Here is a 13,143-nt window from a genome sequence, read left to right on the forward strand (position 1 = left end):
GGGGCACAAGTGCGGGCTAGGCTTAAGGCCGGGGCACAAGTGCGGGCTAGGCTTAAGGCCGGGGCACAAGTGCGGGCTAGGCTTAAGGCCGGGGCACAAGTGCGGGCTAGGCTTAAGGCCGGGGCACAAGTGCGGGCTAGGCTTAAGGCCGGGGCACAAGTGCGGGCTAGGCTTAAGGCCGGGGCACAAGTGCGGGCTAGGCTTAAGGCCGGGGCACAAGTGCGGGCTTGGCTTAAGGCCGGGGCACAAGTGCGGGCTAGGCTTAAGGCCGGGAGACAAGTGCGGGCTGGGCTTAAGGCCGCGGCACAAGTGCGGGCTGGGCTTAAGGCCGGGGCACAAGTGCGGGCTGGGCTTAAGGCCGGGGCACAAGTGCGGGCTGGGCTTAAGGCCTGGGCACAAGTGCGGGCTGGGCTTAAGGCCTGGGCACAAGTGCGGGCTGGGCTTAAGGCCTGGGCACAAGTGCGGGCTGGGCTTAAAGCCTGGGCACAAGTGCGGGCTGGGCTTAAGGCCTCAGCACAAGTGCGGGCTGGGCTTAAGGCCTGGGCACAAGTGCGGGCTGGGCTTAAGGCCTGGGCACAAGTGCGGGCTGGGCTTAAGGCCTGGGCACAAGTGCGGGCTGGGCTTAAGGCCTGGGCACAAGTGCGGGCTGGGCTTAAGGCCTGGGCACAAGTGCGGGCTGGGCTTAAGGCCTGGGCACAAGTGCGGGCTGGGCTTAAGGCCTGGGCACAAGTGCGGGCTGGGCTTAAGGCCTGGGCACAAGTGCGGGCTGGGCTTAAGGCCTGGGCACAAGTGCGGGCTGGGCTTAAGGCCTGGGCACAAGTGCGGGCTGGGCTTAAGGCCTGGGCACAAGTGCGGGCTGGGCTTAAGGCCTGGGCACAAGTGCGGGCTGGGCTTTAGGCCGGGGCACAAGTGCGGGCTAGGCTAAAGGCCGGGGCACAAGTGCGGGCTAGGCTAAAGGCCTGGGCACAAGTGCGGGCTAGGCTTAAGGCCGGGGCACAAGTGCGGGCTAGGCTTAAGGCCGGGGCACAAGTGCGGGCTAGGCTTAAGGCCGGGGCACAAGTGCGGGCTAGGCTTAAGGCCGGGGCACAAGTGCGGGCTAGGCTTAAGGCCGGGGCACAAGTGCGGGCTAGGCTGAAGGCCGGGGCACAAGTGCGGGCTAGGCTGAAGGCCGGGGCACAAGTGCGGGCTAGGCTGAAGGCCGGGGCACAAGTGCGGGCTAGGCTTAAGGCCGGGGCACAAGTGCGGGCTAGGCTTAAGGCCGGGGCACAAGTGCGGGCTAGGCTTAAGGCCGGGGCACAAGTGCGGGCTAGGCTTAAGGCCGGGGCACAAGTGCGGGCTAGGCTTAAGGCCGGGGCACAAGTGCGGGCTAGGCTTAAGGCCTGGGCACAAGTGCGGGCTAGGCTTAAGGCCTGGGCACAAGTGCGGGCTAGGCTTAAGGCCTGGGCACAAGTGCGGGCTAGGCTTAAGGCTTGGGCACAAGTGCGGGCTAGGCTTAAGGCCTGAGCACAAGTGCGGGCTTGGCTTAAGTCCGTGGCACAAGTGCGGGCTAGGCTTAAGGCCGGGGGCACAAGTGCGGGCTAGGCTTAAGGCCGGGGCACAAGTGCGGGCTAGGCTTAAGGCCGGGGCACAAGTGCGGGCTAGGCTTAAGGCCTGGGCACAAGTGCGGGCTAGGCTTAAGGCCTGGGCACAAGTGCGGGCTAGGCTTCAGGCCGATGCACAAGTGCGGGCTAGGCTTAAGGCCGATGCACAAGTGCGGGCTAGGCTTAAGGCCGGGGCACAAGTGCGGGCTAGGTTTAAGGCCTGGGCACAAGTGCGGGCTAGGCTTAAGGCCTGGGCACAAGTGCGGGCTAGGCTTAAGGCCTGGGCACAAGTGCGGGCTAGGCTTAAGGCCTGAGCACAAGTGCGGGCTAGGCTTAAGGCCGGGGCACAAGTGCGGGCTAGGCCTAAGGCCGGGGCACAAGTGCGGGCTAGGCTTAAGGCCTGGGCACAAGTGCGGGCTACGCTTAAGGCCGGGGGCACAAGTGCGGGCTAGGCTTAAGGCCGGGGGCACAAGTGCGGGCTAGGCATAAGGCCTGGGCACAAGTGCGGGCTAGGCTTAAGGCCGATGCACAAGTGCGGGCTAGGCTTAAGGCCGGGGCACAAGTGCGGGCTAGGTTTAAGGCCTGGGCACAAGTGCGGGCTAGGCTTAAGGCCTGGGCACAAGTGCAGGCTAGGCTTAAGGCCTGAGCACAAGTGCGGGCTAGGCTTAAGGCCGGGGCACAAGTGCGGGCTGGGCTTAAGGTCGGGGCACAAGTGCGGGCTGGGCTTAAGGTCGGGGCACAAGTGCGGGCTAGGCTTAAGGCCGGGGCACAAGTGCGGGCTAGGCTTAAGGCCGGGGCACAAGTGCGGGCTAGGCTTAAGGCCGGGGCACAAGTGCGGGCTAGGCTTAAGGCCGGGGCACAAGTGCGGGCTAGGCTTAAGGCCGGGGCACAAGTGCAGGCTAGGCTTAAGGCCGGGGCACAAGTGCGGGCTAGGCTTAAGGCCGGGGCACAAGTGCGGGCTAGGCTTAAGGCCGGGGCACAAGTGCGGGCTAGGCTTAAGGCCGGGGCACAAGTGCGGGCTAGGCTTAAGGCCGGGGCACAAGTGCGGGCTAGGCTTAAGGCCGGGGCACAAGTGCGGGCTAGGCTTAAGGCCGGGGCACAAGTGCGGGCTAGGCTTAAGGCCGGGGCACAAGTGCAGTGCTGGCTAGGATCAAGGCAGGGGGCACAAGTGCTGGCTAGGCTTAAGGCATGGGCACAAGTGCCAGCTAGGCTTAAGGCCTGGGCACAAGTGCAGGCTAGGCTTAAGGCCTGGGCACAAGTGCAGTGCTGGCTAGGATCAAGGCAAGGGGGCACAAGTGCTGGCTAGGCTTAAGGCATGGGCACAAGTGCTGGCTAGGCTTAAGGCATACAGCTAACTCTTTGCACTCTTTGCATAAAGGGTTAGGCACCCATAGGGGTGAAGAGCTAGCTTTCACCCCTCTACTCTGTACTTGGACATTTAGGACTAGATCCTTTGTTGTACAGTGCGGAGCCTCTCCATAACCCCATGCTCCAAGCGACCAGGCACTTCTTGTCTGTCCTCCGTAAATGGGTAATGCCTTCTTCCCCAATTACAGTCGTGCATGTGCATTCAGACGGGACAAGAGCGAAGAGCATAAAGCTGGCCCTATGTGCATAACCAACATGAAGCTGAAGACAAAAACAAACAAACAAGCATACAAGGGGCTCAAAAGTGCGGGCTGGGCTTAAGGCCTGGGCACAAGTGGGGGCTGGGCTTAAGGCCTGGGCACAAGTGCGGGCTGGGCTTAAGGCCTGGGCACAAGTGCGGGCTGGGCTTAAGGCCTGGGCACAAGTGCGGGCTGGGCTTAAGGCCTGGGCACAAGTGCGGGCTGGGCTTAAGGCCTGGGCACAAGTGCGGGCTGGGCTTAAGGCCTGGGCACAAGTGCGGGCTGGGCTTAAGGCCTCGGCACAAGTGCGGGCTGGGCTTAAGGCCTGGGCACAAGTGCGGGCTGGGCTTAAGGCCTGGGCACAAGTGCGGGCTGGGCTTAAGGCCTGGGCACAAGTGCGGGCTGGGCTTAAGGCCTGGGCACAAGTGCGGGCTGGGCTTAAGGCCTGGGCACAAGTGCGGGCTGGGCTTCAGGCCTGGGCACAAGTGCGGGCTGGGCTTTAGGCCGGGGCACAAGTGCGGGCTAGGCTAAAGGCCGGGGCACAAGTGCGGGCTAGGCTAAAGGCCTGGGCACAAGTGCGGGCTAGGCTTAAGGCCGGGGCACAAGTGCGGGCTAGGCTTAAGGCCGGGGCACAAGTGCGGGCTAGGCTTAAGGCCGGGGCACAAGTGCAGGCTAGGCTTAAGGCCGGGGCACAAGTGCGGGCTAGGCTTAAGGCCGGGGCACAAGTGCGGGCTAGGCTTAAGGCCGGGGCACAAGTGCGAGCTAGGCTTAAGGCCGGGGCACAAGTGCGGGCTAGGTTTAAGGCCTGGGCACAAGTGCGGGCTAGGCTTAAGGCCTGGGCACAAGTGCGGGCTAGGCTTAAGGCCTGGGCACAAGTGCGGGCTAGGCTAAAGGCCTGGGCACAAGTGCGGGCTAGGCTTAAGGCCGGGGCACAAGTGCGGGCTAGGCTTAAGGCCGGGGCACAAGTGCGGGCTAGGCTTAAGGCCGGGGCACAAGTGCGGGCTAGGCTTAAGGCCGGGGCACAAGTGCGGGCTAGGCTTAAGGCCGGGGCACAAGTGCGGGCTAGGCTTAAGGCCGGGGCACAAGTGCGGGCTAGGCTTAAGGCCGGGGCACAAGTTCGGGCTAGGCTTAAGGCCGGGGCACAAGTGCGGGCTAGGCTTAAGGCCGGGGCACAAGTGCGGGCTAGGCTTAAGGCCGGGGCACAAGTGCGGGCTAGGCTTAAGGCCGGGGCACAAGTGCGGGCTTGGCTTAAGGCCGGGGCACAAGTGCGGGCTAGGCTTAAGGCCGGGAGACAAGTGCGGGCTGGGCTTAAGGCCGCGGCACAAGTGCGGGCTGGGCTTAAGGCCGGGGCACAAGTGCGGGCTGGGCTTAAGGCCGGGGCACAAGTGCGGGCTGGGCTTAAGGCCTGGGCACAAGTGCGGGCTGGGCTTAAGGCCTGGGCACAAGTGCGGGCTGGGCTTAAGGCCTGGGCACAAGTGCGGGCTGGGCTTAAGGCCTGGGCACAAGTGCGGGCTGGGCTTAAAGCCTGGGCACAAGTGCGGGCTGGGCTTAAGGCCTCGGCACAAGTGCGGGCTGGGCTTAAGGCCTGGGCACAAGTGCGGGCTGGGCTTAAGGCCTGGGCACAAGTGCGGGCTGGGCTTAAGGCCTGGGCACAAGTGCGGGCTGGGCTTAAGGCCTGGGCACAAGTGCGGGCTGGGCTTAAGGCCTGGGCACAAGTGCGGGCTGGGCTTAAGGCCTGGGCACAAGTGCGGGCTGGGCTTAAGGCCTGGGCACAAGTGCGGGCTGGGCTTAAGGCCTGGGCACAAGTGCGGGCTGGGCTTTAGGCCGGAGCACAAGTGCGGGCTAGGCTAAAGGCCGGGGCACAAGTGCGGGCTAGGCTAAAGGCCTGGGCACAAGTGCGGGCTAGGCTTAAGGCCGGGGCACAAGTGCGGGCTAGGCTTAAGGCCGGGGCACAAGTGCGGGCTAGGCTTAAGGCCGGGGCACAAGTGCGGGCTAGGCTTAAGGCCGGGGCACAAGTGCGGGCTAGGCTGAAGGCCGGGGCACAAGTGCGGGCTAGGCTGAAGGCCGGGGCACAAGTGCGGGCTAGGCTTAAGGCCGGGGCACAAGTGCGGGCTAGGCTTAAGGCCGGGGCACAAGTGCGGGCTAGGCTTAAGGCCGGGGCACAAGTGCGGGCTAGGCTTAAGGCCGGGGCACAAGTGCGGGCTAGGCTTAAGGCCGGGGCACAAGTGCGGGCTAGGCTTAAGGCCTGGGCACAAGTGCGGGCTAGGCTTAAGGCCTGGGCACAAGTGCGGGCTAGGCTTAAGGCCTGGGCACAAGTGCGGGCTAGGCTTAAGGCTTGGGCACAAGTGCGGGCTAGGCTTAAGGCCTGAGCACAAGTGCGGGCTTGGCTTAAGTCCGTGGCACAAGTGCGGGCTAGGCATAAGGCCGGGGGCACAAGTGCGGGCTAGGCTTAAGGCCGGGGCACAAGTGCGGGCTAGGCTTAAGGCCGGGGCACAAGTGCGGGCTAGGCTTAAGGCCTGGGCACAAGTGCGGGCTAGGCTTAAGGCCTGGGCACAAGTGCGGGCTAGGCTTCAGGCCGATGCACAAGTGCGGGCTAGGCTTAAGGCCTGGGCACAAGTGCGGGCTAGGCTTCAGGCCGATGCACAAGTGCGGGCTAGGTTTAAGGCCTGGGCACAAGTGCGGGCTAGGCTTAAGGCCTGGGCACAAGTGCGGGCTAGGCTTAAGGCCTGGGCACAAGTGCGGGCTAGGCTTAAGGCCTGGGCACAAGTGCGGGCTAGGCTTAAGGCCTGGGCACAAGTGCGGGCTAGGCTTAAGGCCTGGGCACAAGTGCGGGCTAGGCTTAATCCCGGGGCACAAGTGCGGGCTAGGCTTAAGGCCTGGGCACAAGTGCGGGCTAGGCTTAAGGCCTGGGCACAAGTGCGGGCTAGGCTTAAGGCCTGGGCACAAGTGCGGGCTAGGCTTAAGGCCTGGGCACAAGTGCGGGCTACGCTTAAGGCCGGGGGCACAAGTGCGGGCTAGGCTTAAGGCCGGGGGCACAAGTGCGGGCTAGGCATAAGGCCTGGGCACAAGTGCGGGCTAGGCTTAAGGCCGATGCACAAGTGCGGGCTAGGCTTAAGGCCGGGGCACAAGTGCGGGCTAGGTTTAAGGCCTGGGCACAAGTGCGGGCTAGGCTTAAGGCCTGGGCACAAGTGCGGGCTAGGCTTAAGGCCTGGGCACAAGTGCGGGCTAGGCTTAAGGCCTGAGCACAAGTGCGGGCTAGGCTTAAGGCCGGGGCACAAGTGCGGGCTAGGCCTAAGGCCGGGGCACAAGTGCGGGCTAGGCTTAAGGCCTGGGCACAAGTGCGGGCTACGCTTAAGGCCGGGGGCACAAGTGCGGGCTAGGCTTAAGGCCGGGGGCACAAGTGCGGGCTAGGCATAAGGCCTGGGCACAAGTGCGGGCTAGGCTTAAGGCCGATGCACAAGTGCGGGCTAGGCTTAAGGCCGGGGCACAAGTGCGGGCTAGGTTTAAGGCCTGGGCACAAGTGCGGGCTAGGCTTAAGGCCTGGGCACAAGTGCGGGCTAGGCTTAAGGCCTGAGCACAAGTGCGGGCTAGGCTTAAGGCCGGGGCACAAGTGCGGGCTGGGCTTAAGGTCGGGGCACAAGTGCGGGCTGGGCTTAAGGTCGGGGCACAAGTGCGGGCTAGGCTTAAGGCCGGGGCACAAGTGCGGGCTAGGCTTAAGGCCGGGGCACAAGTGCGGGCTAGGCTTAAGGCCGGGGCACAAGTGCGGGCTAGGCTTAAGGCCGGGGCACAAGTGCGGGCTAGGCTTAAGGCCGGGGCACAAGTGCGGGCTAGGCTTAAGGCCGGGGCACAAGTGCGGGCTAGGCTTAAGGCCGGGGCACAAGTGCGGGCTAGGCTTAAGGCCGGGGCACAAGTGCGGGCTAGGCTTAAGGCCGGGGCACAAGTGCGGGCTAGGCTTAAGGCCGGGGCACAAGTGCGGGCTAGGCTTAAGGCCGGGGCACAAGTGCGGGCTAGGCTTAAGGCCGGGGCACAAGTGCGGGCTAGGCTTAAGGCCGGGGCACAAGTGCAGTGCTGGCTAGGATCAAGGCAGGGGGCACAAGTGCTGGCTAGGCTTAAGGCATGGGCACAAGTGCCAGCTAGGCTTAAGGCCTGGGCACAAGTGCAGGCTAGGCTTAAGGCCTGGGCACAAGTGCAGTGCTGGCTAGGATCAAGGCAAGGGGGCACAAGTGCTGGCTAGGCTTAAGGCATGGGCACAAGTGCTGGCTAGGCTTAAGGCATACAGCTAACTCTTTGCACTCTTTGCATAAAGGGTTAGGCACCCATAGGGGTGAAGAGCTAGCTTTCACCCCTCTACTCTGTACTTGGACATTTAGGACTAGATCCTTTGTTGTACAGTGCGGAGCCTCTCCATAACCCCATGCTCCAAGCGACCAGGCACTTCTTGTCTGTCCTCCGTAAATGGGTAATGCCTTCTTCCCCAATTACAGTCGTGCATGTGCATTCAGACGGGACAAGAGCGAAGAGCATAAAGCTGGCCCTATGTGCATAACCAACATGAAGCTGAAGACAAAAACAAACAAACAAGCATACAAGGGGCTCAAAAGTGCGGGCTGGGCTTAAGGCCTGGGCACAAGTGGGGGCTGGGCTTAAGGCCTGGGCACAAGTGCGGGCTGGGCTTAAGGCCTGGGCACAAGTGCGGGCTGGGCTTAAGGCCTGGGCACAAGTGCGGGCTGGGCTTAAGGCCTGGGCACAAGTGCGGGCTGGGCTTAAGGCCTGGGCACAAGTGCGGGCTGGGCTTAAGGCCTGGGCACAAGTGCGGGCTGGGCTTAAGGCCTCGGCACAAGTGCGGGCTGGGCTTAAGGCCTGGGCACAAGTGCGGGCTGGGCTTAAGGCCTGGGCACAAGTGCGGGCTGGGCTTAAGGCCTGGGCACAAGTGCGGGCTGGGCTTAAGGCCTGGGCACAAGTGCGGGCTGGGCTTAAGGCCTGGGCACAAGTGCGGGCTGGGCTTTAGGCCGGGGCACAAGTGCGGGCTAGGCTAAAGGCCGGGGCACAAGTGCGGGCTAGGCTAAAGGCCTGGGCACAAGTGCGGGCTAGGCTTAAGGCCGGGGCACAAGTGCGGGCTAGGCTTAAGGCCGGGGCACAAGTGCGGGCTAGGCTTAAGGCCGGGGCACAAGTGCGGGCTAGGCTTAAGGCCGGGGCACAAGTGCGGGCTAGGCTTAAGGCCGGGGCACAAGTGCGGGCTAGGCTTAAGGCCGGGGCACAAGTGCGGGCTAGGCTTAAGGCCGGGGCACAAGTGCGGGCTAGGCTTAAGGCCGGGGCACAAGTGCGGGCTAGGCTTAAGGCCGGGGCACAAGTGCGGGCTAGGCTTAAGGCCGGGGCACAAGTGCGGGCTAGGCTTAAGGCCGGGGCACAAGTGCGGGCTTGGCTTAAGGCCGGGGCACAAGTGCGGGCTGGGCTTAAGGCCGGGAGACAAGTGCGGGCTGGGCTTAAGGCCGCGGCACAAGTGCGGGCTGGGCTTAAGGCCGGGGCACAAGTGCGGGCTGGGCTTAAGGCCGGGGCACAAGTGCGGGCTGGGCTTAAGGCCTGGGCACAAGTGCGGGCTGGGCTTAAGGCCTGGGCACAAGTGCGGGCTGGGCTTAAGGCCTGGGCACAAGTGCGGGCTGGGCTTAAGGCCTGGGCACAAGTGCGGGCTGGGCTTAAGGCCTGGGCACAAGTGCGGGCTGGGCTTAAAGCCTGGGCACAAGTGCGGGCTGGGCTTAAGGCCTCAGCACAAGTGCGGGCTGGGCTTAAGGCCTGGGCACAAATGCGGGCTGGGCTTAAGGCCTGGGCACAAGTGCGGGCTGGGCTTAAGGCCTGGGCACAAGTGCGGGCTGGGCTTAAGGCCTGGGCACAAGTGCGGGCTGGGCTTAAGGCCTGGGCACAAGTGCGGGCTGGGCTTAAGGCCTGGGCACAAGTGCGGGCTGGGCTTAAGGCCTGGGCACAAGTGCGGGCTGGGCTTAAGGCCTGGGCACAAGTGCGGGCTGGGCTTAAGGCCTGGGCACAAGTGCGGGCTGGGCTTAAGGCCTGGGCACAAGTGCGGGCTGGGCTTAAGGCCTGGGCACAAGTGCGGGCTGGGCTTAAGGCCTGGGCACAAGTGCGGGCTGGGCTTAAGGCCTGGGCACAAGTGCGGGCTGGGCTTTAGGCCGGGGCACAAGTGCGGGCTAGGCTAAAGGCCGGGGCACAAGTGCGGGCTAGGCTAAAGGCCTGGGCACAAGTGCGGGCTAGGCTTAAGGCCGGGGCACAAGTGCGGGCTAGGCTGAAGGCCGGGGCACAAGTGCGGGCTAGGCTGAAGGCCGGGGCACAAGTGCGGGCTAGGCTTAAGGCCGGGGCACAAGTGCGGGCTAGGCTGAAGGCCGGGGCACAAGTGCGGGCTAGGCTGAAGGCCGGGGCACAAGTGCGGGCTAGGCTTAAGGCCGGGGCACAAGTGCGGGCTAGGCTTAAGGCCGGGGCACAAGTGCGGGCTAGGCTTAAGGCCGGGGCACAAGTGCGGGCTAGGCTTAAGGCCGGGGCACAAGTGCGGGCTAGGCTTAAGGCCGGGGCACAAGTGCGGGCTAGGCTTAAGGCCGGGGCACAAGTGCGGGCTAGGCTTAAGGCCTGGGCACAAGTGCGGGCTAGGCTTAAGGCCTGGGCACAAGTGCGGGCTAGGCTTAAGGCCTGGGCACAAGTGCGGGCTAGGCTTAAGGCCGGGGGCACAAGTGCGGGCTAGGCTTAAGGCCGGGGGCACAAGTGCGTGCTAGGCATAAGGGCTGGGCACAAGTGCGGGCTAGGCTTAAGGCCGATGCACAAGTGCGGGCTAGGCTTAAGGCCGGGGCACAAGTGCGGGCTAGGTTTAAGGCCTGGGCACAAGTGCGGGCTAGGCTTAAGGCCTGAGCACAAGTGCGGGCTAGGCTTAAGGCCGGGGCACAAGTGCGGGCTGGGCTTAAGGCCGGGGCACAAGTGCGGGCTAGGCTGAAGGCCGGGGCACAAGTGCGGGCTAGGCTTAAGGCCGGGGCACAAGTGCGGGCTAGGCTTAAGGCCGGGGCACAAGTGCGGGCTAGGCTTAAGGCCGGGGCACAAGTGCGGGCTAGGCTTAAGGCCGGGGCACAAGTGCGGGCTAGGCTTAAGGCCGGGGCACAAGTGCGGGCTAGGCTTAAGGCCTGGGCACAAGTGCGGGCTAGGCTTAAGGCCTGGGCACAAGTGCGGGCTAGGCTTAAGGCCTGGGCACAAGTGCGGGCTAGGCTTAAGGCCGGGGGCACAAGTGCGGGCTAGGCTTAAGGCCGGGGGCACAAGTGCGTGCTAGGCATAAGGCCTGGGCACAAGTGCGGGCTAGGCTTAAGGCCGATGCACAAGTGCGGGCTAGGCTTAAGGCCGGGGCACAAGTGTGGGCTAGGTTTAAGGCCTGGGCACAAGTGCGGGCTAGGCTTAAGGCCTGAGCACAAGTGCGGGCTAGGCTTAAGGCCGGGGCACAAGTGCGGGCTGGGCTTAAGGTCGGGGCACAAGTGCGGGCTGGGCTTAAGGTCGGGGCACAAGTGCGGGCTAGGCTTAAGGCCGGGGCACAAGTGCGGGCTAGGCTTAAGGCCGGGGCACAAGTGCGGGCTAGGCTTAAGGCCGGGGCACAAGTGCGGGCTAGGCTTAAGGCCGGGGCACAAGTGCGGGCTAGGCTTAAGGCCGGGGCACAAGTGCGGGCTAGGCTTAAGGCCGGGGCACAAGTGCGGGCTAGGCTTAAGGCCGGGGCACAAGTGCGGGCTAGGCTTAAGGCCGGGGCACAAGTGCGGGCTAGGCTTAAGGCCTGGGCACAAGTGCAGTGCTGGCTAGGATCAAGGCAAGGGGGCACAAGTGCTGGCTAGGCTTAAGGCATGGGCACAAGTGCTGGCTAGGCTTAAGGCATACAGCTAACTCTTTGCACTCTTTGCATAAAGGGTTAGGCACCCATAGGGGTGAAGAGCTAGCTTTCACCCCTCTACTCTGTACTTGGACATTTAGGACTAGATCCTTTGTTGTACAGTGCGGAGCCTCTCCATAACCCCATGCTCCAAGCGACCAGGCACTTCTTGTCTGTCCTCCGTAAATGGGTAATGCCTTCTTCCCCAATTACAGTCGTGCATGTGCATTCAGACGGGACAAGAGCGAAGAGCATAAAGCTGGCCCTATGTGCATAACCAACATGAAGCTGAAGACAAAAACAAACAAACAAGCATACAAGGGGCTCAAAAGTGCGGGCTGGGCTTAAGGCCTGGGCACAAGTGGGGGCTGGGCTTAAGGCCTGGGCACAAGTGCGGGCTGGGCTTAAGGCCTGGGCACAAGTGCGGGCTGGGCTTAAGGCCTGGGCACAAGTGCGGGCTGGGCTTAAGGCCTGGGCACAAGTGCGGGCTGGGCTTAAGGCCTGGGCACAAGTGCGGGCTGGGCTTAAGGCCTGGGCACAAGTGCGGGCTGGGCTTAAGGCCTGGGCACAAGTGCGGGCTGGGCTTAAGGCCTGGGCACAAGTGCGGGCTGGGCTTAAAGCCTGGGCACAAGTGCGGGCTGGGCTTAAGGCCTCGGCACAAGTGCGGGCTGGGCTTAAGGCCTGGGCACAAGTGCGGGCTGGGCTTAAGGCCTGGGCACAAGTGCGGGCTGGGCTTAAGGCCTGGGCACAAGTGCGGGCTGGGCTTAAGGCCTGGGCACAAGTGCGGGCTGGGCTTAAGGCCTGGGCACAAGTGCGGGCTGGGCTTAAGGCCTGGGCACAAGTGCGGGCTGGGCTTAAGGCCTGGGCACAAGTGCGGGCTGGGCTTAAGGCCTGGGCACAAGTGCGGGCTGGGCTTAAAGCCTGGGCACAAGTGCGGGCTGGGCTTAAGGCCTCGGCACAAGTGCGGGCTGGGCTTAAGGCCTGGGCACAAGTGCGGGCTGGGCTTAAGGCCTGGGCACAAGTGCGGGCTGGGCTTAAGGCCTGGGCACAAGTGCGGGCTGGGCTTAAGGCCTGGGCACAAGTGCGGGCTGGGCTTAAGGCCTGGGCACAAGTGCGGGCTGGGCTTAAGGCCTGGGCACAAGTGCGGGCTGGGCTTAAGGCCTGGGCACAAGTGCGGGCTGGGCTTAAGGCCTGGGCACAAGTGCGGGCTGGGCTTAAGGCCTGGGCACAAGTGCGGGCTGGGCTTTAGGCCGGGGCACAAGTGCGGGCTAGGCTAAAGGCCGGGGCACAAGTGCGGGCTAGGCTAAAGGCCTGGGCACAAGTGCGGGCTAGGCTTAAGGCCGGGGCACAAGTGCGGGCTAGGCTTAAGGCCGGGGCACAAGTGCGGGCTAGGCTTAAGGCCGGGGCACAAGTGCGGGCTAGGCTTAAGGCCGGGGCACAAGTGCGGGCTAGGCTGAAGGCCGGGGCACAAGTGCGGGCTAGGCTGAAGGCCGGGGCACAAGTGCGGGCTAGGCTTAAGGCCGGGGCACAAGTGCGGGCTAGGCTTAAGGCCGGGGCACAAGTGCGGGCTAGGCTTAAGGCCGGGGCACAAGTGCGGGCTAGGCTTAAGGCCGGGGCACAAGTGCGGGCTAGGCTTAAGGCCGGGGCACAAGTGCGGGCTAGGCTTAAGGCCTGGGCACAAGTGCGGGCTAGGCTTAAGGCCTGGGCACAAGTGCGGGCTAGGCTTAAGGCCTGGGCACAAGTGCGGGCTAGGCTTAAGGCTTGGGCACAAGTGCGGGCTAGGCTTAAGGCCTGAGCACAAGTGCGGGCTTGGCTTAAGTCCGTGGCACAAGTGCGGGCTAGGCTTAAGGCCGGGGGCACAAGTGCGGGCTAGGCTTAAGGCCGGGGCACAAGTGCGGGCTAGGCTTAAGGCCGGGGCACAAGTGCGGGCTAGGCTTAAGGCCTGGGCACAAGTGCGGGCTAGGCTTAAGGCCTGGGCACAAGTGCGGGCTAGGCTTCAGGCCGCTGCACAAGTGCGGGCTAGGTTTAAGGCCTGGGCACAAGTGCGGGCTAGGCTTAA

The sequence above is a fragment of the Ranitomeya imitator genome, unplaced genomic scaffold (assembly GCF_032444005.1).
Source record: "Ranitomeya imitator isolate aRanImi1 unplaced genomic scaffold, aRanImi1.pri SCAFFOLD_156, whole genome shotgun sequence".
Taxonomy (NCBI): domain Eukaryota; kingdom Metazoa; phylum Chordata; class Amphibia; order Anura; family Dendrobatidae; genus Ranitomeya; species Ranitomeya imitator.